This window comes from Oratosquilla oratoria, chromosome 42 (genome assembly GCF_046742065.1).
Source record: "Oratosquilla oratoria isolate Oo_2021 chromosome 42, ASM4674206v1, whole genome shotgun sequence".
Classification (NCBI taxonomy): Eukaryota; Metazoa; Arthropoda; class Malacostraca; order Stomatopoda; family Squillidae; genus Oratosquilla; species Oratosquilla oratoria.
This window is the reverse complement of record NC_134818.1, coordinates 24082133-24108967: the sequence shown is the minus strand read 5'-3', so window position 1 is coordinate 24108967 and position 26835 is coordinate 24082133. Positions and strand designations below refer to the sequence as shown.

At 37.8% G+C, this 26835-nt stretch overlaps 2 protein-coding genes across 2 annotated transcripts in view; one reads left to right on the top strand and one right to left on the bottom strand.

The window, feature by feature from the left end:
- The window catches only part of LOC143021449 (uncharacterized), a 90790-nt gene extending 73585 nt beyond the window's left edge, over window positions 1–17205 (top strand). The window contains exon 16 of the transcript XR_012965992.1: window positions 17049–17205. The gene's annotated coding sequence lies outside the window, so the exon portion shown is untranslated. The remainder of the gene's footprint in view (window positions 1–17048) is intronic.
- LOC143021452 (uncharacterized) overlaps window positions 1–26835 on the bottom strand; it is a 224959-nt gene that overhangs the window by 23859 nt on the left and 174265 nt on the right. The gene's annotated exons all lie outside the window — the stretch shown is intronic.

The window sequence follows — 26835 nt, the reverse complement described above, 5'->3', positions numbered from 1 at the left end:
ACCAACTTTCTGCCAGATCTCCTCTTTGTTATCGAATCACGATTTTATTGAGCTAAGGGAAATCCTCATCCTGCGGTTTCCCACCCTCTTTTCCGTCCGGCCGGACTTTCCGTCTCGCGTTTTGGTCATCCCACTCAAGGTAAAAAGAATACTATTCGTTTTACCTTGATCCCACCCTCGTACCCGGTCGGCCGGCTGTTCAGTCAGTTCCATTGACACTCGTTTGTGTTAACCGGCCGGCCATTTCGTCCCGCAGTTTTATTGTCCCACCCTCTTTTCCGGCTGGCCGGCTATCGAGTCTCCTGCTGTCTGTGTTTGCCGGCCGGCCTATCCGTCTATCCGTATAGTTGTTAATTTAACTTATTCTCTTTCCCGGCAGTTTCGTCATTTATTTTGCCTCTTGCCGCTTTTGCTTCCCTGCCGGCCTATCCGTATTTCAGTTTCGTCAGTCCTATTGCCATCTGTGTTTGCAGACCGGCCTGCTCTTCTTTGTCTTTTGCCGGCCAGACTATCCATATCTTTGTTTCGTATTCCCTCCCGCATTTCCGGCAGGCTGGCCGGATGTTCCTTTGAAGTCCATTGTCTCTTGTCGTCAGTGCTCGCCGGCGGGCCTATCCGTTCTGTTCCTCCTCGCGTGTCAAAGTTCCCCCAGCTCCTGGTGGCCAGGAGTCCCAGGGACACTTTCCACCACATCAAGTAGGACATTCGAGATTAACCCTCAGAGCGTCTCCATCGACAGAGGTGGCCCAGAGGACCGTGTGGGCTTAACAAAACATGCGAAATAAAATCGCCCGGGGGCAGCCAGAACAATATTCATAAGTCCACTGTAATGAAAGAATTCATGGAGATGATTATTGGGGTTTTTCTTTATTCAAAATTGCATGGCGGCAGACAGCAAATCCAGGAGCTTCCTGGAGAGACTTATCTCGGGCCCTTGGCTGGGGACGGATCATCTGTCGGCTCTTCACTTATGTAACGTGTTTACAAATGCAAAAGCGCGCGTCTGCACAGGAGGAACACACATATATATATATATATATATATATATATATATATATATATATATATATATATATATCACGTTAAAAATACTGTTGGAGTAGAAAAGACTGGAGTCGGGGAATCTATATATTTCGATTGCAAACTGCAATCCTCTTCGTATCTACTGAAGAGGATTGCAGTTTGCAATGGAAATATATAGATTCCCCGTCTCCAGTCTTTTCTAGTTGATTGACAAATGTGTGATTACATTTTTCACCTGTAACATTATATATATATATATATATATATATATATTACACACATATTAAATATATGTGTGTACACGTGTGTATTCCCACGCTGTTAAGTTCGTTCATGTGTATTTTGAATCTGATCTGTCACCAGTCTTGATTATATGCAGGCACTTTTGATAAGGACCCAGACGTGACATCCTTTGACAAGGAATCCTTTCTCGCGTGTGCTTTGTGCCACGGCTCTTCCCTTCATTGGTCTTTTAAAGGCTTCCTTGTCACCGGGGTGCCTTCAGGTAGGCAGTCATTTCCAACTGCATTTAAAAGTAGGTGAATAAAAATTAAATAAGAAAATGTACACTGCTTGTACTGTGTGTGTCCGTGTGTATGTGTGTGTTTACTTAATTGTATTACACAGGAGCAACGCTCGTTCGGTCCCGTCTCCTGATTTCCAGTTTATTATACCTAGCCACAAATTGTGTGTGTGTGTTTGTAAGTTCACCTAATTTACCTAATTGTAGTGTACAGGAAAGGAGCAACGCTCGTTGGGTCCTTTCTCCTACTCTTCAACTTATCATACCCAAGTCTCAAATTGTGTGTGTGTGTACGGTTGTGCGTGCGTGTGAGGGAGGATCATGATGGGCTGTTTTTGTGTCTGTTTGTGCTAGTTGGATCTGTCTGAAATACACTTATCTGTTTGCGGAACCTGGGGCGTGTATATGAAAGGTTATGTGCCGGTGTTTAACGACTTCCCTGTTAGAAGGCAGCATTGGAGGACTGCATGGCGGTTTTTTGTCCACACATCAAGTAAAATAGAATACGCATCTTTGGACTTGGTCCTCCCGTCACTTTAGTACAACATGTATTCACTATTCTGTTTTTTTTTTTTTTTTTTTTTGACAGTTACCTCACGGTTATGATTTTCTCTTCAGCTCTCACTCTTTCTCTTCACTTCACTTCCACTCCCCAGTATAGAAATAACTTGGTTTTAGATAAAGGAACAGCTGTTAATAGTGCCATTGTGCTGTAGGTGATAGAAAATGGATGACCGGTAATTAGTAAGCAAAACCTTTTTTTGATATATTAACAAATCAACTGATGTTGACAATGCCATTGCATTAACCTTATCATTTTACGATAATAATAACTCCCTATTTGTATTTGCGTGTGTTGATTGGAGAACTATATATATATATTATATATATATATATATATATATATATATATATATATATACATATCTCACTGGTGAAAAATGTAGTAACATTTGTAAATCACAACTAACACCACAGTCGGACGAAAGAAAGAGTTGCGTAAGCCGAACTATATATTTCGATTGCTAACTGCAATCCTCTTCAGTAGTACAAAGTGGAAGGAGGATGCTATCTTAAATAGCAACCTCTTGCAAAAGAAGGGGAACTTGGAAAATAATAAAGGTCACTACCCCAACCCTATGTGACCTGAGGATGACATGAGGTCGGGTCAGGGGGAGGGGGAGGAAGCTTGTTGACAATATGTTTGGTGATGAATAGTCCTGATATAATGTCTGGGGTCCATTGACCCTTGGGAATATTCATCGTGGCCTGATTTATTATTAAGGTCAGATTTCTCCCAGACCTTATTTATAAATCAGGCCATGGGTTCAGAAGGAAAATGGTGGAGTCCACATTAATTGAATATCTGCCCACGATGAATATTCCCAAGGGTCAATGGACCCCAGGCATTATATCAGGACTATTCATCACCAAACATATTGTCAACAAGCTTCCTCCCCCTCCCCCTGACCCGAACTCATGTCATCCTCAGGTCACATAGGGTTGGGGCAGTGACGTTTATTATTTTCCATGTTCCCTTTCTTTTGTAAGAGGTTGCTATTTAAGATAGCATCCTCCTTCCACTTTGTACTACTGAAGAGGATTGCAGTTAGCAATCGAAATATATAGTTTCGCTTACGCAACTCTTTCGTCCTACTGTGGTGTTAGTTTATATATATATATATACTGTATATATACATAAATATATATATATACATATATATATACACACACACACTCATATATATATATATATATATATATATATATATATATAAGTATATCATGCTACAAGTTGTTGGGAAATGTTTTAACACTGTACATAAGAACATAAGAATAAAGGAGACTGCAAGAGACCATAAGGCCTACACTAGGCAGCTCCGTATCCATCACCACCTGTCATCCCCATCCATAAAGTTGTCTAATCGTTTTTTAAAACAACTGATAGTTTCAGCGCTTACTACATGGTTTCATGTAACATCCACTCCAAGTCGTGGGTCTAACACGCGCGCAAACACACACACACATACACACGCTCAAACACACAACACAGGCATGCTCGATCATGAGACTGATGTTAATGTACATACGTTCAAGAAGATAGCATCAAGAATACATTATCATGCACGCTCAAACGCAGGTCCACATGTACGTTGAAGAGTATAACGTCATAATATTTGTTCAAGAACACGACGGGTAGATACGTTTTCAAGAAAATGACGTCAGTATCGTGTAGTACATGCCATCAGCATGCACGTTCAAGAACAAGACGTCATGCAACATGTGCAGGAATGATGTCGACACGTACATCCATGCAGAGGGAAATAGCTGTCGATCACGAGTTCAACACGTGATCCAAGACCATAATGAATCACATGACGTCAGTGTGTTCGTTTATTAAAAGAAAAAAGAAACTCGTGCAAGGGGGAGAAATGGATGCCCAGCTGGGGACGTCGCATCTGCAAACTTCGGTTGAGAAAGTGCATTGCAACAGGACTCTTGGTTCAGAATGTATTGCGAAAAAGGTGAAACATCACGCTACCTTTGCCCTTAGTGTTTGGGCTTCCATTTGAGTGGTCATTGACATCTGGAGTAGACAAAATGGGAAATCTGCATGAGTTGACAAAAGTAAACGAAATGGAAAGAGTGGTGATAATATGAGTAGACGAATTGTGAATAGACGATATGTGGCGTAGACCAAATGAGAGTAGACCAGTTGGGAAATAACCCTTTTAAAACAACGAAGAGATGTAGAACAACAGATAACTAGACATGTAGATCCGCCTACCTAAATGAAGCTAATCTCACTAACTCCCCTCCCGCTGTGCAGGCGTGGCATCCGTGAGCTGAATTAAATCACCTAGCGGCAGCCTGAACATATATATCAGTGTTAACATTTTCACATATTGCAAACTGTTACCGTCCACCTTGAGCAAGGGTAATAGCAGTCTATCACGAATCCAGCACGTGGTCCAAGACCATGATTAACCATACATGCAGACACGCTCTCACTTGCAGACACTATTAATTCGTTTTGTTGAATCCACGCACCCAATTTTTTTCCCTGTGGCAACAAGGAAATACCCAAGGTTTATGTCCTCCTGTCTCTGCCACAGAATTATATTTATAAGATATTTCTGTGAGGTAAGGTAACTTCCTGGTGGTGCTACTCTAGGTAATGTTTTTTACAACGGTGAAAACACGACAAAGTGATGGATACGGAGCTGTTATGAACTCTAGGAGGAAACATAAAGTAAACATACATCTTTACATCAAAGTACCAGTCTCGGGTGCACACACTTGAGGGCAACTACAATGGTAACATTACATGACATAAACTCAAAGTTGTGAAACGATAAAACAAAGCCACCGACTACGACAAGGAAGAAGAAGAGATTGTGGGAAGGTTGGAGGACGGGGACAGAGTGACGCCCTGGGCGTGGCAGAAGCGAAACACAGAGTGGAGGAGGAGGAGAAGAGAGGGTAGACAGGGATGCAGTCTGGTGCCCTTATGCAGATACCCACACCTTAATCGTGATATACTGGAGCTATGCAAATATGCATGTCGTTGTTGACTGTTTAATCAACATTCATATTTCATATACAGTGGCTTTCTTTTAATCAAGGTATTTCTGGTAAATTAATTTCCATCAATGCAGCAATAATATGTATGTGTGTATATATATATATATATATGTGTGTGTGTGTGTGTGTTGAGACATTCTGGCAGGTTGACGTAAGTGGAGTAGGAAACACAGGAGTCTTAGTCTGAGTTTATTCCTGACTAGTTTCGCAGATATGCTTTCGAGAAAACATACCTGCGAAACTAGTCAGGAATAAACTCGAACTAAGACTCTTGTGTTTCCTACTCCCACTTACGTCAGATATGTATATGTATATATATATATATATATATATATATATATATATATATATATATATATATATATACATATATATATATATATATATATATATATATATTTGCATCGCACCGATGTATCGTGAGTCACATTTGGATGTTGGTAAGAGTATAGTCAAACTGAGGAGGGAAGTCTAGTTCATGAAGTCATCGCAACCGTGGAGGTTTCTGCTCAAACCCAACACGGAAATGTGGCAATTGAAAGATTGATGAGGGTTGCCATGTAAATGTCATAAGATGTGTAACTGTTGTCTTATGCTTCACGACATTATACTACAATGTCTTGGTTTGTTCAGTTTGTATGTTTTAGTTGCATACTTGAATGTTTATCTTTCATTCTTGTGTATCCGATGTATTTATGCTCCGAAAGGTCTTACGTCGGTTTCCTCCTGTCATTGTTTACCTCTGTAGTCTTCAGAACCTTCAGGGCTCATCAATTCATTTCACTATAGAGGAAATAAATAAATAAACAAAGAAAAGTTCCCTTACTGAAGACACTGTCGTGAAGCACGAAAACAAATCGAAATTTTAAAGTTCCCAGAAAATCAACAAGAAACGATGATGTTACACCTCTGCTCGCACCATGACCTGATGAGTGAAGGATGGTAATACCCAAGAGGTTTCTGCCGCAGAGCACCAAAGGGTTACAATTTGGAATACCGAGAGTAAAATCACCAACATATCAAAGAAGTCTTCTTGAAACTGAAATTTCCGGGGCTTATAATCAGTTACAGTAGGGAAAACAAAAGGCAATAAAGATAATAACGACCTGTCGTGCCCAATGCAGTGAATAAGCTACAAGACTCGTTCTACAGATCAAACACGTCACCATGACTCACTTCGCTACCCGAACTCGGCGGCATGGAGGTACTGTGCCAGACTAGCAGAACAGTCAAGGAAATTGCAAGAGTGAGAAACATAGAAAAAGAAAACAAATAGATAAAAACATGCAAACAAAGCAGGTGTTTGATAAATTCCCTGAAAAGGTTGTAGTTGCTCGAACACAGGGTAAATATCACATGACCTGAGACTTGTCATTTGTGAACATTGGAGCAATGTTCATAGCGGCACTCTTAGGTGTGTAAAACACCGTGTCAGTACTTCGTCATCGATAACCAGCGCTTCTATCCGAAGAGGTGGAGTCATTGAAATGGTAAAGGAAGGATTGTAAGGAGGGATTGTAGGAACTGAAAGTGATCAATATCCCATTCTGAACACCAACAGCCATCTAATGAACAATGTGGCGTTAGTAATCTGCTAACTTTAGAGAATAAGAAAAAAGTGTTAAGAAGCAGCAGTCACACGGGGCTCAAAGACGACAAAGCAGAATAAAAATGTGTTCAACATTATACCCCTATTTATTTATTAATTTCTATGGTGATCAAAGTTTTAAGAGGCCCTGTATAGTCACACAAGCGCTTTCGTATAACTAATCAAGTAAACAAACCAAACATGCCAAAAAAAAAAATCGGACATTTTGTCACCATTTACCGCATTTAAGGCTTACAATTGTCCTTCCCTTTATACTTGTGGGTTATAATACATACATTCCAGGTTCGTAAACTGCGTTTTTCTACTTGGAAATGCTCAAGCAATCGACACGTTGGAGTACTGATGAAGACAAGAATTACTGTGTTCCCTCTCAGCTAAGGGGCGTCACAGATCTCGCTTGCGATCACTGAATCACGTCAAGATTTGGACTTCCTTGTGGACCCCGTGACCTCTTTGCTGCGAGTCCCCGCCCACGACTCCTTAAGGAAAGAAAGAAAAAAAAAGTCTTCCTGGATCAATGAGAACGAAGTCTAACACACATCACCTCATAAATAGTGATTTGATCAAAATATGTCTAACTCCATTGGTACACGTAGCGAGAACAAATTCTGCGAAGGAGGCTAGAACGGAATCTTTGAAGTGTACCACCGGATTCCGAAGGCTGTTTCTATTATTCCATGGAATTCATTGTCTTTCCTTTGGTGGCTACTGTCAGTGAGTTTTGCCAAGCAGCAGATGTTTGATAAATTCCCTGGTCCCCCAAAAAACATTAATCCCCAGAAATATATATAGAAATATACCCAAAGTTATTTTCCCATTTATAAAAGGGGGCTCGAGTCAAAGGATACACCCATCCTACATCTACCCAACACCCACTCGGAAACCAATTCGTTGTCACTCCCATCTTTGCACCTCATGGATGAAGGGTCATCCCTGATCCCCGCCACATTGTTCGGGTCAAAGGGAGTGCCTAACACAGAGCACTTCCACACTAGGTTCCAACAATTGGGATTGGTTTACCTTCACCGCCTCGTTAAATGGCGACTCCTCTCCTCTTCTATTCGCTTAAGAAAGTTTACAGACCAATCAGGAACAACTCTTCGGGAAGGGTCATATCTTTGTCCATTTACACTTTCCATTCTCTCCTGTGGTTTGCGCTCTCTCCTCCTTGCTCGACAGACATTGTTTTATCGAATACCCTCATCACCCCGTCCATCCACCTTATTCTTGGTCTTCCCCTCAAATCTAGTCCATCGAGAATGGGACAACTTGCAGTTGCTTAACTAGCCGCGAGATGCTCGCCGCGGCCAGTTAGCCTCCGCGGACACATTTGTGATTGTGTATATAAGACACGATTCTCTTGAGGATTCTCTTAGGTTGGGTTAGGTTAGGTTAGGTAAAGTTAGGGTTGGTTAGGTAAAGTTAGGTTAAGTTATTTTCTACCTGAATATTGACCAACAAATTTTACCATCATATCTACAAAAATCACAACTGTTCACAGATTTTTGCATATGTATATATTTTTTATTTCATTCCAATAAAATTCTTTATAAAGACATTTCAACCCTCTTGTTTAACACAGTTTTGTCAATAGAAAGTTCCAAATGGTGGAGAGTTGGCCATTGAGACTAGACTTCTGAATTTGGTGACCTATAGGCCGTGGCGAGTTTCCTGTGGCCAGTTAAGCAACGACCAGATGGCCGAGGCCAGTTGTCCTAGACACTATTCCATACACTTCTGCTGCCCACACTCTTCTTACTAGTCTTTGCCCATTCATACTTTCCATATGCCCAAACCATTTCAGTATTCTTTGATCAATCCTATATGCCAATTCTCTTTTCACCGCCCCCCCCTGCTTTCCACCACACCACATTTCTCACTCTATCCATCCCTGTAATCCCCACCACATTTCTTAAGCACCTCATCTCGAACACTTTTAGGCTCTTCCTTTCTGCTTTCTTCGAATTCCAAGTCTCCTCTCTACACAGTGTCGTGGACACAATCACTTCGTACATTCATCTCTTTGCAGTCACCCCCAAATATTTCTCATAACGTTTCTCATCGATCCCAGATATTTATTTGCTTCTCTATAATTCATCTCTACATGTACTCAATCTCTTGTGGGATGTTACTCCAAGTAATCAAAACTCTCCATTTTCTTACACAGTAAGCTCAATTTCAAATCACTGCCTCCCTCAACCCTTGTACATCTTATCATCTTACATTTGTCTACATTTGTGTTCAGTTTTCGTTTTCTCACACACTCCCAAACTCCGCCACCAAATTCTTCATTGTCATCTGCAAACAATAACTGGCTCACTTCCCACGTCACTTCCACTCATCAACTTCATTTCGCACTTCGCATTTACCTCCCTCACCACCCAATTCATATACGTGTTGAACAACCATGGTGACATTACACAACCGTAGCGCAGCCCCTTCTTACTGTCTCTTTCCATTCCCGACCCTCACATAAACTTTACTAATCATGCCAATAATTTTGACCTCCCTCTGCAGACTTCCCCAAGCCCATACATCCACAACACACTCAGTAAAATCCCGTTGTCAACTCAGGCATACGCCTTCTCAAGATCCTTGAAAACCCAAGAAATATTTGCCCTTTGCCCAGAACTTCTCGCGCGTCTGTCTTCTTAAAAAAAAAAAAAAAAAATGACGTACCCTCTTATTTTCTTAAAACCTACGCAGTTCTTTTCCCAGTTACTTCCTGTTCCCCTCCTAATCCTTTCCATCAACACTACCTCACACACCTTCCCCCTATAAGCTCTCAGAAAATATAAAGAAATAATAATAGTTATAATGACAATGCATTAGTAAACAATAAAATAAAATAAATTGTAGGATTTTATTAAAAAAAAGTATGTGATTTATACTGCCATACATTGTACGATAAAATTTGTATCGTTATATGTTCATACAATACTTTCTAGTGAAAATATACATAGATTATAAATTTTTTTTCTTCTTCTTTTTATACTTCTCACTAACGTAAGATGTGAAGGACGGAGTATCAGACGCCACAGAATTTTGTATTCTGTATAACGCAAGTTGCGATGTAAACTTAAAGTCACCCCTAATAATGTACAATTTTCTCTGAAGAGGGTATGATGGACACAGCAGAATGTCGTACATGGATGGAAAAGCAAAGAACTAGACCCAGACGACCCAATCTTAGGGTCCCGATCGGTCAAGTGCCTGTTCAGACTGGAGACTGACCCAGACAATATAATCAAATAGTCTGCCTCCCTCAGCAAGAAGGTGAGGAGCATACGCCAGGAGACGCTTAGCTGCGTCCGAGGCCGTCATCTTTGATAAATGCACTTGGACTGTTGGGTGAGGTGACCGTCACTGCTGGGAATCGGAGAGAGTGCGGGATTCGAACCCACAACTCAGTGAATGCGAGACCAGCACGCTTTCGATAATGCCACCAGGAAATACGTTGCAAGTATAGGTTAAATATATTAGTTCTGAAAGTTTAGTATCAAATCTATATTCCGTTAGACATGTCAAGCCAGATAAAACAGTACAATAGGAAATAGTAAAGACCTTAATTTCCGCTGCCTTGGCCTCTGTTGCTGATAACCAAAAATGTCCGAAAACATAAGAAGACAACAGTAAATGAATAAACAAACTCTCAAGATTGACTCATCTTGAGCTTATGATCATTTTTACTTTTTTTATTTCTTTAATTATTGTTGACGCGTCCTTCAAGGGTAGCATGGCTGTCCAACGTTGTCAGAGTTTGCTTGTTTCAGTGTTTTGACACTTTTCACTGTCTTATTCCACAATCTATAATTATTATTTATTTTTTCAGTGCATGATAATTATAATATATCGTTTCAAATTGATTCTTTTTGGTGTTTCCATGAGTTTTCAAACACTTTCAGTGTCTTTTAAGACATCTGGGAATATATTAAATTGTCTTGGAACGCAATTTTCATGCACAATATTCTGTTCTTTTAATGGAGTGTGGAGTGTCCAGTTTTATCTGACTCGAATGGTGTTGCAAGTTCAAGAAGACTCAGTCTGTTTTTTTTTTAATAGGTTCTGTAAGTGATAAGGTACATCTAGTATAAGTTTTTCGCTTTTATTGGTAGTAAAGGGAACTATCCTTTCACATTAAAACTTTTTCTATAATTCTCGCAGATTTATGTTGTATAATCTGCATTCTTCTTAATATATCAGTTGATAGTTCATGATATATACTGACACTTATCTTCATTTGGATATTTGACTATAAATGCAACGTTTCTTGCATGTTAATTGTACTCAATATATGTTTCTTCATGATTAAACTATTATCATCTACTATACCTAAACTTCCCACTCATGTAACTAGATTTACTTCAGTTGTACACATTTTCATTCTTTCAACCTGGCTAATTTTCTGAAGATTCTCCTTTGTCATATATATATATATATATTTTATATATATATATATATATTATATATATATATATGTATATATATATAATATATATATATATATATATTCAACAAAAACCCACTGTGTTGGATAAGAAGAAATGAAATAAATAAATTCCATATATTTCGATCACGGACTGTGATCCTTCCACTGAAGAGGATCACAGTCCGTGATCGAAATATATGGAATTCATTTATTTCATTTCTTCTTATCCAACACAGTGGGTTTTTGTTGAATCTTTACGAATGTGTTACTACATTACTTTATAGTTATATATATATATATATATATATATATATATATATATATATATCTTTATATATATATGCAGGAAAAACACTGGAATCGTGTGTTCTTGAAAATGCAAGGCTGACCACGAAGAAAAACTATTAAAGCAGAGCGCTTTCGTGCATTCACATCTTCAGTATTATTTGCACTGAAGATGTGAATACACGAAAGCGCTCTGCTTTGATAGTTTTTCTTCGTGGTCAACCTTGCATATATATATATATATATATATATATATATATATATATATATATATATATATATATAGTATATATATATATATATATATATATATATGTATACGTTCTTTTTCAGTTAATTATATCAATCATTGTTCGTTGTATTTTTTCTATTGTATCACTGATGTCGGTAACTGAAATAAAAATGGGGAATGGAGTGAAGCAAGGTAGACAAGGGACTTTGGAAGGACCTCTATTAAGCGAACAACACCAGTTTCTATTTATGTGTTTCTCAAAATTCCAAAACTTTGTCTTATGACTTGCTTGAAACTTGATTAATTCTTATATGAGCTAGTGACCGGTTTCGCCTCGTAGGAATTGACTGGTCTTTGGTTCTTCACCCTCCTGGTTGGTCTCCACTACTCCCTGCGACATATCGTCCAGCCATTGGTTGCCAAGGATACTGTCCGAATGGGTGGACAATTGTGCTTCGAATATTTACCCTTCCTGGGTAGGGTTTGGCGATTATTCTTTCTTTAACATATCGTGTATCCCTGTTCTATTACCTCTGATTACTCTTGAAGCGAATTCCTTGAGGGTAGCATTCCTGATGGTAGAAGCTACATGAGGTCCCCGTTCCTGCCGTCCTTCTTGACGACTGCGCGGGATTTGTGCTGTTGTAGGAAAATGAGGTCTTGAAGGTACTCCAGTCTGCCGAGAGTTTCCCTAGCGTAGTCAAATTCTTCTTGCAGAAAATGTGGGCCGTATATACGCATGGTTCTCAGTTACAATTAGATGACGGCACCTCTCTTCACTCTATTCTTTGGGCAGTCAAGAAGTGAACAAAGTCGTTTTTATCTGCGGGTGTCCTGTTTACCTTGAATTTTGCCTCCGAGTTCTATCTTATTATGACGATGTCTTAAAAAATAAGTGTTAACTTGTTTCAGCACTGCGGTGAACTGTATCTTGGGATGTACATTGTCGTGACGTTGCAGGGTGTGGTCGAGGTCATGATTATCTGTGTGTATTTTTCGGCCTCCAGATTTCCTACAAAAAGCGAGCCCATCACTGCACCAATTGGTGACCCCATGACCAGACCTTCATGCTAAGGATACACCTGGTAGTCGCACGTGGTCGCTTCTTACCTGACACACGTCTCCACTGGCTGAGCTTAGGGGAGTTCTTCTTCCTGCAACTCTTGTATGCCCCTCTTGACAGTTGTTAGGGCCCCTTACAGGCACATTAGTGAAAAGATAGTTTATATCTTGAACCCGGGGGTTAATCAGTAGGTACGGGGTACACACCCATTGCCTGAGCCGCAATGTGCGGATAAACGGGTCCAGATATATATATATACATATACATATATATATATATTAATATATATTTATATATATATATATATATATGTGTGTGTGTGTGTGTGTGTGTGTGTGTGTGTGTGTGTGTGTGTGTGTGTGTGTATATATATATGTATATATATATGTATATATATATATATATATATATATGGATGTCCTGTAATTCCTGCTTCTTCAGCTTCTCCCTATATGTATACGTCACTGGTTCTTAACCCCCTGGGTTCCGACCCAAAGTTGGGTCGTCAGGGCATCTGAATGGGTCGCCAAGGGTTAAATATATCTTTTGAAAATGTTATCATAAGTGATAATAATGTATTAGGATACCAAAATCGTTAACGTCTGAGGACAACATTATGGAGACATAGACGACTTAATTGATGTGAGAAATCTTCTCAACATGTACAGTATTTTGAAATTTAGATAAAACAAAATATTTACGAAGGTATGGGCCGCCATGGTCGATCTGGACAGAATTTTGGGTCGCTGCATTAAAAGGTTAAGAACTACTGGTGTACGTGTTACTTCGTGTGCCTGTGTGTGTTCAGAAACAGGCACGTAGATTCATCCATATCCACTCCTGCACAATCCTCGCATTCAGAGGGCAGCCCGGAACGCCCAGAGGAGACGGACGAGCAATCCGGGCGAGTGTCATCGAGGACGGGTACTCTGCGCATGCGCCTGAGATAGAGGCCTGTTCTCTCCCAAAGGTTGGAACTCTTCCAGATTTTTTTCCTTCTTCGTTCAAGGTCAGCTGCAGTCCTGGAGAGGCTGTGGTGGTCATGGCCCACCCACATTAGGAAACATGTCTCAGGCCGACTCATAGAGAAAAGTCTGAATGTTCGTACTGTTGTCATGGTCACTACGCGCCATTGTTTATTACTTGCGTGTTTGGCATGCGTTCACTTATTAACACTCTTGTTTTGCCTTCGTAATGGATTCACCTCCCATGGAATAATTGAAAGGTGTTTTTATAGAGCTATTGTACATTTCTAATACTGTACATTTTTTAATCGAAATTCATTATCTATTATCGATTCCATGCGAATATAATGTTTAGATATTTTTGCAACAGCCTTCAGTCCTCGATTCTCATTCTTCTCGTGATTTTTGCGCACACATTAACACACCCGGGTGAGTTTTATAGGAAAGATAAAGTTAAATGCATCACTGTGTATGCCTGTGTGTGTGTGTGTGTGTGTGTGTGTGTGTGTGTGTGTGTGTGTGTGTGTGTGTGTGTGTGTGTATGTGTCTTACATTTTCTGAAGAAGGTCGCTTGACTATCAAAAGATCGTCAGTCTTCCGTTAACCTTTTTCCTTATTTGTTGTCTCCTTATCCAATTATATTTCCTTATTTCTTCACTTCTCAAATGTGCGCCACATGCTTACATTTGTGACTATCGCTTCCTCTTCCTACATTTTCTGTTTTGCGTCTTTCAGCTTCAGTGAATTTAGTTTGCTCCTTCAACACACGTTATAATATGTAACATTAGCACTCGCTCCCTTCTCCTTCCTCTGTATTGGTATATAGCAGCGATATCTTCCCCATGGCTCCATCCTCTCTCTCTCTCTCTCTCTCTCTCTCTCTCTCTCTCTCTCTCTCTCTCTCTCTCTCTCTCTCTCTCTCTCTCTCTCTCTCTCTCTCTCTCTCTCTCTCTCTCTCTCTCTCTCTCTCTCTCTCTCTCTCTCTCTCTCTCTCTTTCTTTCTTTCTTTCTTTCTCTCCTTTTATTTCTCTCTTTTTCTCTCAGTCAGGTAAAGTGAGTTACTATGATAAAGTATGCAATCAGGAGACCTTTCGGTCCATGATGAGATTGAAAATATATATATATATATATATATATATATATATATATATATATATATATATATATATATATTTATAAGATAAAATAAGGTAAAATAAAATAAAAATTCGAACTGTATCGCATCCGGCTCCATCTTGTTCCATTCAGAGACGATGCGTTTGGCAAAACTGTTTCTACCTACTTCCAGTTTAAATCCACGTCTTGACAGCTTGGGGCAATCATTTCTCATCCTTTAGTATGAAAGTGTTAGTTGCCGACAATTCCCTCGAAATAAACACCACAAGTGATGACGGAGCCTTTATTAATAATTGAAAAAAAACTGCAACAAGTGACACCCCCCTACTAATAAAAGCTTAGTCCGCACATCTTGTTTATAATGATTGTCCTTTAGTATTTACTGTGAAGATATTTTCAACTTTAATGTTATCATTTCCCTTTGTATTAAGTCTCCACTGAGTCAACGCTTTTAGACAAAGAATGGGTTCAAATGTTTTAAGAAATTTCTTTATATTTTTTTTTTTTTATATCTGACATGAATTTTGTGGCTCATTGCTGTACTCTTTCCAACATGCCAATATCTTTAACGAGATTTGGTGAGCACACAATGATTACATATTCCAAAAAAGGATGAATGAATTATCTATATAGTTGATTGATGACAGATGGACTTTTGAAGCTAATGGACCGTGCTGCCAATCCCAGCATCCCTTTTTTTTTTTTTTTTTTTTTTTTTTTTTTTTTTTTTTTTAAGCCAGATAAATTGTGCTTAGATGATTCAAGGTAATAACTAAGAATAACCCTAAGATCCTTCCCATGTATGTGATTCACCATGGCCTTGGATCACGTGTTGGATTCGTGATCGACAGCTATTTCCCTCCCGGAAGAGAGCTCATATATGACCGATCTATGGGTAATGCTGTGACCTTACTCGCACGCACACACACCCAACTCCACACCCACGAGAGTTAGAGTAACTAGCCGCACCGCAGCGATACTGAACTGATTTCAGCCCTAGGCGGGATTCGAACCCGAACCCCCGTAGTGGCAGCAATGAACTCTACCACTGCGTCACGTGTGTGTGTGTGTGTGTGTGTGTGTGTGTGTGTGTGTGTGTGTGTGTGTGTGTGTGTGTGTGTGTGTGTGTGTGTGTGTGTGTGTGTGTGTGTGTGTGTGTGTGTGTGTGTGTGCGCGCGTGCTTTATTCCCTAGTATCACGGTGTTTGTGATCCAGCCAATCTGCCACCCAACCAGACGGTACAATGTCAGTCAGTGGGTTAGCGCGTCAGTCAGAGAGGAAGTCAGTGAATCAACCATCCAGTGAATCAATCAGTCAGCCAGCATGTCAGTCAGCCAGACAATCAATCAGCAAATAAGTCACCCATTTAGCCATCCAATCTCCCACCCATCCATCAACCTAACCATTCATTCATTCATTCATCTATTCATCCATTCATCCAGCCAGCCAGCCATACATCCAACGGTCCTCCGATAATCGGCCGACTTTTTCGAAATGATTAGCAAGGAAAGAAAAAGAGGCACAAGCAGAAAGGTGGAGGGAAAATAATAAAAAAAAAGAGCAACAATAATGAGAAGAATAAGATTGAGGTGATTATAGGATGAGGGAAGAAGAATAAGAAGAGGGAAGAATAATAAGAGGAGTGAGAGATAGAAAAAGAGGGAAAAGGAAAGCTCAGCTTGGGTTGTAAGATGTATTTTACATACATTAGAGAAAAAGAGAGTACAATTTATTTTACAAATTATTACAGGAAAATAATGTCCTCTTGTTCTGTTCAAACTAAGCCTGTATGTACTAAGATCCAATTTAGTAATCAAAGAAGATTGTCCAACAACTGTAGCATGATTTTTATGCAACTTATTTATGTTAACAGTTTCACTGCTATTCACAACCTATACATGTTCTGGTTCCCCACCCTCTTCCCTGGCTGCAACAAAAAGGCTGGAAAATATTACCTGTTCATTGCATATTTGTACATCTTATCCTCTTCCTCACATCTCATAGTCTCATACTCTTCCTGTCCACAAGACACAACCCTCGTACCTTCTTAAACCCGCCCATAGTCGACACCATAACAGGTCACTAGACAGCGCCGCTGTCCTTTTATTTCCAGCTGCCGCCAGGCGATTTTATTCATTTTCGTGGCTTCCCTTTGGTGAAGATGTTTGAAGTTTTCATCTCCTCTTGTTTAATGTTATTACTATTTTTTTTTTACTAGTTTGAGCTAATTTCTGCTGCAACAGAAAGCGCTTACTTGGTGAAGAGTGTACGCCAGGAGGCGCGTAGCTGTCACTATTGGGAATAGGAAAGGAGTGCGGGATTCGAACCTACAACTAAGCGAATACGAGGCCAGCACGCTTCCGATTGCGCCACCAGCGAACAAGGATCTTTTGGCAAGTGTAGATCACAGTAGAGTTTGGGGAAAAACAAGTCTTCATGAGGTAGACTGTATTTTTTATATATATATATCTGTTCACACTTCATAATGGATGAAGGAGCACAAACTCGTTTTCCTTTTCCTTCCTTTTCCTCTTCCTCTTCCTCTTCCGCTTCCTGCTCCTTCACCCACTTTTTCTACTTCCTTCTTTTTCCTCTCGTCTTTATTATTATGATTATTTATTATTATTATTACTATTATTATTATTATTATTATTATTATTATTATTATTATTATTATTATTATTATTATTATTATTATAATTGTTGTTGTTGTTATTGTTGTTGTTATCATTATTATTAATATTGTCATTATTACTATTATTTTCATTATTATTATTATTATTATTGTTATTATTATTATTATTATTATTATTATTATTATTATTATTATTATTATTATTATTATTATCATTATTATTATTATTATTATTATTATTATTATTATTATTATTATTATTGTTATTATTATTATTATTATTATTATTATTATTATTATCATTATTATTATTATTATTATCATTATTATTATTATTATTATTATTATTATTATTATTATTATTATTATTATTATTATTATTATTACTGTTATTACTATTATTATTACTATTATTATTATCATTATTATTATTATCATTATTATTGTTGTTGTTATTGTTGTTGTTGTTGTTATCATTATCATTGATGTCATTATCATTATTATTGATGTCATTATCATTATTATTATTGTCATTATTACTATTATTTTCATTATCATATTTTTTCCCATATCTGCTACGTCTATGGCCCTATTCCGTTCCCTCCTCATTATCATCATCATAATCTTCTTTTTGTGTTCTTGCTCCTCACCACAACTTTTTTTTTATAGATGATTCATGATGTTGCCATATTTGTGATTGATCGATTTCTTGCATGATTGGCGAACTGGGGCCGCATCCCAAAAGGTCAGTTTGCTATGACGACTTTCACACCTCGTGACGTCATGTCGTTTATTTTCTTGTTAGATCTTCGACTATAGAATAATAGTAATAATAATGATAATAATAATAATAATAATAATGATAATAATAATAATAATGATAATAATAATAATAATAATAATAATAATAATAATGTGTATACATTGTGACGAATGTGGATAGGAGGTAAAGGGAACACGGGTTGAGGGAAATTGTTTTATTCCTGACTAGTTCCTCTGAAGAAGCCACTCAGGCGAAACTAGTCAGGAATAAAAAGCATTTCCCTCAACCTGTCTTCCCTTTACCTCCTATCCACAATAATAATAATGATAATAATAATAATAATAATAATAATAATAATAATAATAATAATAATAATAATAATAATAATGATAATAATAATAATAATAATAATAGTAGTAGTAGTAGTAGTAGTAGTAGTAATAATAATAATAATAATAATAATAATAATAATGATAATAATAATAATAATAATAATAATAATAATAATAATAATAATAATAATAATAATTTATACCTCATCGCCAGGTCTCTAGTTTTGTTTATGCCTAGCTGGCATATTCCAGGAAGAAACTAAAATCTCTAGGCACAGTTAGAAATAATCAATTTAAAAACATAATTTGAAAGGACGCGTCCATTGTTTACAAAATGAGAGCTACTGATTACTCCCTTAAAATTAGCGCACGTAAAATACATACATACTCAGGTTTGCGACCTGATCCTCGGCCTTGTCAAGCCAGCCCAGGTATCGTCACAGACCACACCATAGCAATACAATAACGACTGTCGGACGTGTACCGCATACCAAACAGTGATCTGCGATGGATATTAAGCACTACCGCTTCCTCTTCCGTATCTTGGCGTTAAGGAAATGCCACGATGATGGTCCCCTTATAAGGAAGAGGAGAACATGTAATGGCATCGTTTGTTGATAATGACTGTGCCCCTGATTGAGCGTAATCTCTAGTTAATAGCATTTCGTCAGGTGCGAATGTTAGTCTTGTCCGAGATGCCGCCGGGTGATTTTATTCGTGTGCTGTGGCCCTTTTTTCTCGCTAAACTATTCAGGGCCATAGGGACAACGGGATTTTGTTGTTGTTCAATAATTCGTTCGAATAGAAATAACTCCTGGTTGTCGTGAGGCGATTTTATTCATCTCTCTTTTCTATCTATCTATCTATCTATCTATCTATCTATCTATCTTTTTTTTTTTACATATTCATGGCTTCACCCTCGATAGCTAGTGATCTTCTGTAAATCTTTTATATTTATCCTCATTTATATGTATTCATTTTTTTATTTATTCGTTTGTATATCATCTATCATTCATTTATTTATTCAATTATTCATTAATTGCCCATCTATTTATATATTTACTTATTTATTCCTTTATTTGGTTCAAAAGCTTGTAGCAAAACTAGTCAAGAATAGAACTCGGATTAAGACTCCAGTCTTTCCTCTACCCACCCATTTCAGCTTGTCTAAATCTGTCAACATTAATTTATTTCCTGATCTAGTTAGGATTAATTTGTTTATTAATTTTTTACATATTTTTCTGTTAATCCATTTATTTACTTATTTGCCTATTTCTTTAATCAATTATTTATCTCTCTATTTATTCGTTTAATGATTTATTTTTCCATTTATTTGCCTATTTGATTAATATCTTATTTATCTATAAATTTATTATTTAATTATTTAAACTTCGTTTATTTGTTTATTGATGATTTTATCAAATTATTCATTAATTTGATTTATTCATTTATGTATTTGTTTACTTATTCATCGTTCATTTATTATTCATTTACTCATTAATTATCTGCTTATTCATCTACTTTTCTTATTCATTTATCTATTAGCTTATGTATCAATTTATTCATTGTTTTAATAAATGCTTTTTATTCATTCATTCATGTATTCATTACTATTAATAAATTGATTGAATAATGAATAATCTATTAACCTTTTGATTACTCATCTGTTTATTGTTTTTTATTATTTATCTATTTTTTATTCATTCTTTTCATATTCATTTTGTTATTTATTCATTCGTTTAATCTTTACTTATTAATTAATCAATAGAATATCTAATTAATTTGTTTTTTATCAATTTTTTATCTACAGAATTATTTGTTTATCTATCCATTTATATAGTTATTCTTTTATCTATACATTCGTTTATTCATGAATCTCTTTTGTTTATTTATTTATCTGTTGATTCATTTGTTTGTAAATTCTGTGTAGTCTTTGTCTGACTTAGCACTGCGTAGAATACACACACACACATCCTCGGCTTAGAATATTCGAGTTGGGCATCGGCGGCACAGACTTGTCCAGATATGGCGCGACGAATAGTCCCGAGGCGTTGCTGGGGGTTAACCTCCCTCCACGAGAAGTAAAGATTCCAATACTCGCGCGCGCTACTTCGGGAAGGGAACGCACAAACATACACACACACACACAGACATACACACACACACACACACACACACACACACACACACACACACACACACACACACACACACACACACACACACACACACACACACACACACACACACACACACACACACACACACACACACACACACACACACACACACAAAAGAAGGAAAGATTCCAATACTCGCGCGCGCTACTTCGGGAAGGCATGCCAGGATGATTCAGTGAGTGGAGCACGGATAAAGATGTGGTACAAATGCTTCAAAGAAGGCCGAAATCTGTCGGGAAAAAAACACGTTCTGCTAGGACTTCAACAAGCAGAACACCCGAAAATGTTGAATGTGTGGAGACTGCAATCAATAGAAATCGGCCATTGATAGTCTGAGAATAAGATGATACTGGTATCCCGCGGACAAGTGCTTCACATATTTTGACGGAAGATCTTGGCATGACAAGCGTGGGTCAACTTGAAGGTGGACTTAGTCAACGCAAAATATCTGAAAATCTGCCCATACCCCTTCCTACTGTTAATAGAGTGATCGTACAATTCACCAGAGAGGGAAAGAAGGGCACAAAACCTCATTCAGGTTGTTCCGGGCCCTCAGAAAGAACCTTGCTTCTTGTCAAAAGAAATGTCAAAGACGATCCACGTTGCAAGGCCTCTGACATAGCAGCACATGCTGATGTTGGTCCCAGAACAGCTGTCAGGTATCTCCACAAGCTGGGTTACTATGGCAGAGCTGCAAGAAGGAAACCACTCCTTCGTCCAGTCAATATCAAGCGGAGAAAGGATTGGGCTGTTGAGATGGTGGAGAGACCTGTGGCCGTTTGAAGCACTGTCATTTTTTCTGATGAGTCAAGATTTGTATTATTTTCTGACAGTGGAAGAGTGTGGGTCTGGAGACTCTGTAGTCAAGAGTTTGACCTCAAAAGACTGCAGCCAAAGGTGAAACATGGGGGCATTTCAATTATGGTGTGGGCTGCAATTTGGAATGATGGTCGATCAGAGATTGTGGAGTGTCAAGAAAACATAAATTCAGGCAAATATGTTTCTATATTAAAGGAAGGACTCATTCCAATATTCTCCAGTGGTAGAATGAGTAAAAATGTCTTCCCATTTATGGAAGATGGGGCTCCTTGTCACACTGCTCAAGCAACACAAAATTGGTTGAGTCAAAATGGGACCAGGGAACTTCCATGGCCAAGTCAGTCCCCGGATATGAACCCTATTGAACACGTCTGGGGCACAATAGACCGACAACATCGCAAAAAGAACAGGAAGCCATCTTCAAAGCCCGAACTCTTAGGAATACTACGGGAAAGATGGCAAGAAATCCCTCAAGATGATATTCGTGAACTAATCATTAGCATGCCTAAAAGGGTCTTTGCATTAAGAAAAGCAAAGGGGCTGTCAGCCAAGTATTAGTTATTCACATTGTGACCATTCATAAGCACTTTAATTGTAGTAATTTGTTGTTTAATAACTTAAACGATTTCTCTTGGTGTGTATTGAATTCTGTCAAGTCTATATAGATATATATATATATATATATATATATATATATATATATATATATATATGTATGTATATATATATATATATATATATATATATACACACACACATATATATATATATATATATATATATATATATATATATATATGTATACACACACACACACATATATATACACCTAACTGTATATATATATATATATATATATATATGTATATATAATATGTATATGTATATGTATGTATATGTATATATATATATATATATATATATATATAATATATACGTATTTTTGTATTACTACTAATTTGTTTACAGAAATCACTTTACTTACAATAAACCTACTCTAAATATAAAATGTAGTAAATATTCAACGACGAATATATTTGAACATGAATTATGAACGCTTATCGAGAAAGCTCATAAAATTGCCTATCTTATCTCTTTCCTTGAACAACACATTCCATTATCTATTTAATGATCTGTTTTTCATTCATGTATTCTTTCAGATTTTACTCTGCTCATGTATCTATTTTCCACTTACCCTTTTTTATCATTCCACCTGTATAATTTTATTTACTTTATTCTTTTTTATTATTCGTTTATTGCTGCGGTGACGGAAGAAAGTGGTTTGTTTCCGTAAGTCGACTTGTTATGAAATGCGGTTGCAGCGCTGTCGTCTGTCAGGACCTGACTGACGTCGGGCGTTCCAGGAAGAGAAGGTGTCTTGTCGAGCTTGCATAGCCCCGGAATCAGCCTCCTGCAGAGCTCCTCGGGCAATAAATCTTTGTTTCTTGAATGAATGATGTCAAATATGGGAGGAGATGAACAGTAGCTGCCACGCTCGGAACATGTGAAGATTCCTTCTTCTTCTTCTTCTTCATCCTCTTCTTCTTCTTCTTCATCCTCTTCTTCTTTTTCTTCTTCTCCTTCTTCTTCTTCTTCATCCTCTTCTTTTTCTTCTTCTCCTTCTTGTTCTTCTTCTTATTCTTTTTCTTATTCTTTTTCTTATTCTTTTTCTTCTCCTTTTTCTTCTTCTTCTTCTTCCTCATTTTCTTCTCATTTACGCTGGTGGCGTAATCGGAAGTGTGCTGGTCTCGCATTCGCTTAATTGTGGGTTCGAATCCAGCACTCCTCTCCGATTCCCAGCAGTAAATGTTACTTGCCCCAACAGTCCAAGCGCATAGATGACGGTTTGGGCCGCAGCTACTCAGCGCCTCCTGCCGTAGCCTCCTCACCGTCTTATTTTGAATCTTTTCCTTTTTTTTTCTTTTTTGTCCTACTCCTCCATTTTTCCATCTTCTTTTTTTCTCAATTGTCTTCTCTTATTTCGTATTCTCTTTCGTTTTCCTTTTCTGTGTCCTCAAGCAAAAATTTGTCTTGCCACAGGCCAGGGACACAAAGATAGCTACCCACGCCATGCCACGCGCGCGCGGGGACGTGTGTGTGTGTGTGTGTGTGTGTGTGTGTGTGTGTGTGTGTGTGTGTGTGTGTGTGTGTGTGTGTGTGTGTGCGTGCGTGTGCGTGTGTCTCTTTCTCCGAATGGAAACCAGGATGCTGATGCGGAAGGTTTATGATATTCTCGCGTTGTCCTCAAAGTATGAATGTATTTACCGGTATATCTGTCTTGCTCTACACCCTCATGATTCCTCGTGGCCTTCCTGGTTTTATATATTCACTTATTTATTTGTACATTTTTCAGACATTTCCCCCACTCCTCCGAGGACAGTTTATATCTTTGGTTATTTTTTCATTTATTTATTCATGTATCTTTTTCATTCATTTACTTATTTAATTTTTGTATGTTTTTATTTATAATATATTTATTTATTCATTTGTTTATATATTTATGTGTTGATTGATTAATTAATCAGTCGATATATTCATTTATCAATCTATCCATCTATCTATTTGTTTATTCCATTAACTACTTATGTATACATTTATGCATTTGTTTATCTACCCATTTATCTATTCATTCATTTATTTGCTTATTTATTCATTTATTTATTTATGTGTATATTTGTTTTAGTGACTCTTTTCGCATCAGATATTTCGTTGCATTTTCCCTCTCCTTTCTTTCTCGGTCTTTCCGTTCCTCTCCCTCCTTACACCTTCGACTCATACGCTCTCTGCCATCTCTCTCTTACTCTTTCTCTTTACGTGATATCCTTAAGATTCTCTTCTGTTTCTTTGTGCTTATGTTCCTAGATTATTCTATTAGCTCCTAAATGAATATTTTATCAATTTGTTTTGCACCACACTCCATTTCTTTTTAGATTTTTATAACGTCATGGCTATCACATCTATTACATACCGCTACCTCCTGCATGGAGAAGGCCAATAGCCAACATACAGATACGCATACGCACATACACACACACGCACATACACACACACATAAACTCACACAACCTTGGCTCAATAAGGAACAAAGGTGAGCTAGGTCAGAAAAAAATCAGAAGGAAGCAGTCAGGTCAGGTGGCATTGGAAGCAATAAATAGAATGAGGCTGTAGCTGATTCTCGGACAACAGGATCTAGGAAGAATAAGACCAATGAAATCTAGGAAATATTTGACCAACATGACCTCGGGGGTTCCAAACCAACAAAATGCAGGAAATTGTAACCGAACAAAGTCTAGAGATTCCTAGGCCAACAAGATCAACGGAAGTGGTTGGGAAGTCAAATGACTGGCGCCGTCTTGATAAAGAATTTATGCTTCAATCAGGAGGAGGTGGTTCAGGTCTGTCGTTTCCTCCGAAGGTTCTATAATTTTCCTGTCCAGGCGAGTCACGCCCGAGGTCATAAAGGGTCATGTTTACAAGAGGAGAGCCAAACCCGTTTACGCCGTGACGTGTGTGCTTGTGTGTATACTGTAAATATATATATATATATATATATATATATATATATATATATATATATATCTATACATATATATATATATATATATATACAAATATATATATATATATATATATATATATATGTATATATATATATCACGTGAAAACCACAGTTGGAGCAATCCTCTTCAGTAGATACTGAAGAGGATTACAGTTTCCAATCGAAATATATAGATTCCCTGTCTGCGTCTTTTTTGTTCCAACTGTGGTTTTCACGTGATTGATAAATGTGGGATTACATTTTTCAGCAGTAATATGTATATATGTATATATATATATATATATATGTATATATATATGTATATATAATTATATAGTGAGACTTGGGAGTTCTAGTGAGTCCGGACCTTAAAACTAGGAAACAGTGCATTAGCTCAAGAAATAAAGCTAACAGAGCATTAGGTTTCATTGCTAGGACGGTAACGAATAGAAGTGCAGAGGTAATTATTAAACTCTATCTAGCGATAGTTAGACCCATCCTTGACTATGCGGTACAGTTTTGGTCTCCGTCCTACAGGATGGACATCAATTCACTAGAATCAGTACAGAGAAGAATGACCAAAATGATAAATGGACTCAGAAATTTGCCTTACGAAGAGAGGCTTAGGCACCTTAACTTACACTCTCTGGAAAGACGCAGAGTGCAGGGTGATCTAATAGAGGTGCTCAAGTGGATCAAAGGCTTTAACAAGGGTGATGCAAACAAGGTCATCACATTAAAACAACAGGGCAGGACTCGCAGTAATGGTTATAAAGTGGACAAATTTAGATTTAAAAATAAAATAGGCAAGAATTGGTTTACTAATAGGGTGGTCGACGAATGGAATAAACTTAGTAATTATGTAGTAAGCGCTGACACTATCAGTTGTTTTAAGAAACGATTAGACAACTTTATGGATGGGAATGACAGGTGGTGATGGATACGGAGCTGTCTAGTGTAGGCCTTATGGTCTCTTGCAGTCCCCTTCCTTCAAGTAGGGAAGAAAAGGTAAAAGGTACAGATGGAGAGATGATAATGGAAGAGATGGCAGTGAGGGGAAGATGGGCAGAATATTTTAGGGAGTTGCTGAATGTGAAGGAAGATAGGGAAGGAAAGATAGCTGCAGTGGGAAATGCGAAGAAAATGAGAGTGATGAGTGAGGAGAATGGAGGAGAAATAAGGAAGGATGAGGTGAAGGCAGTTGTAAAGATGATGAAAGCAGGTAAGGCACCTGGTCTGGATGGATGTCATGCAGAATGTCTGAAAAAGGGAGGTGCAGTGATGGTGGACTGGTTGGTGAGGTTATTTAATGTTTGCTGGAGAGAGGGTAGAGTACCGGAGGACTGGAGTAGTGCCTGTATAGTTCCTCTTTACAAGGGAAAAGGGGACAAGTGTGAATGTAGTAATTTCAGAGGGATTAGCCTGTTGAGTGTAGTAGGGAAGGCTTATGGGAGGATATTAATTGAGAGGATTAGGAGAGGAACAGAAGGAGTAATTGGTGAGGAACAGTGTGGATTTAGGACGGGTAGAGGTTGTGTAGATCAGATCTTTGTGGTAAGACAGATATGTGAGAAAGCTATAGGAAAGGGGAAGGATGTTTTTTGGGCTTTTATGGATCTGGAAAAAGCTTATGATAGGGTAGACATAAAGGCACTGTGGGAGGTTATGCAGATTTATGGGATAGGAGGAAAGCTTTTGGGAGCTGTCAAGAGTTTTTATGAAAGTAGTAGAGCATGTG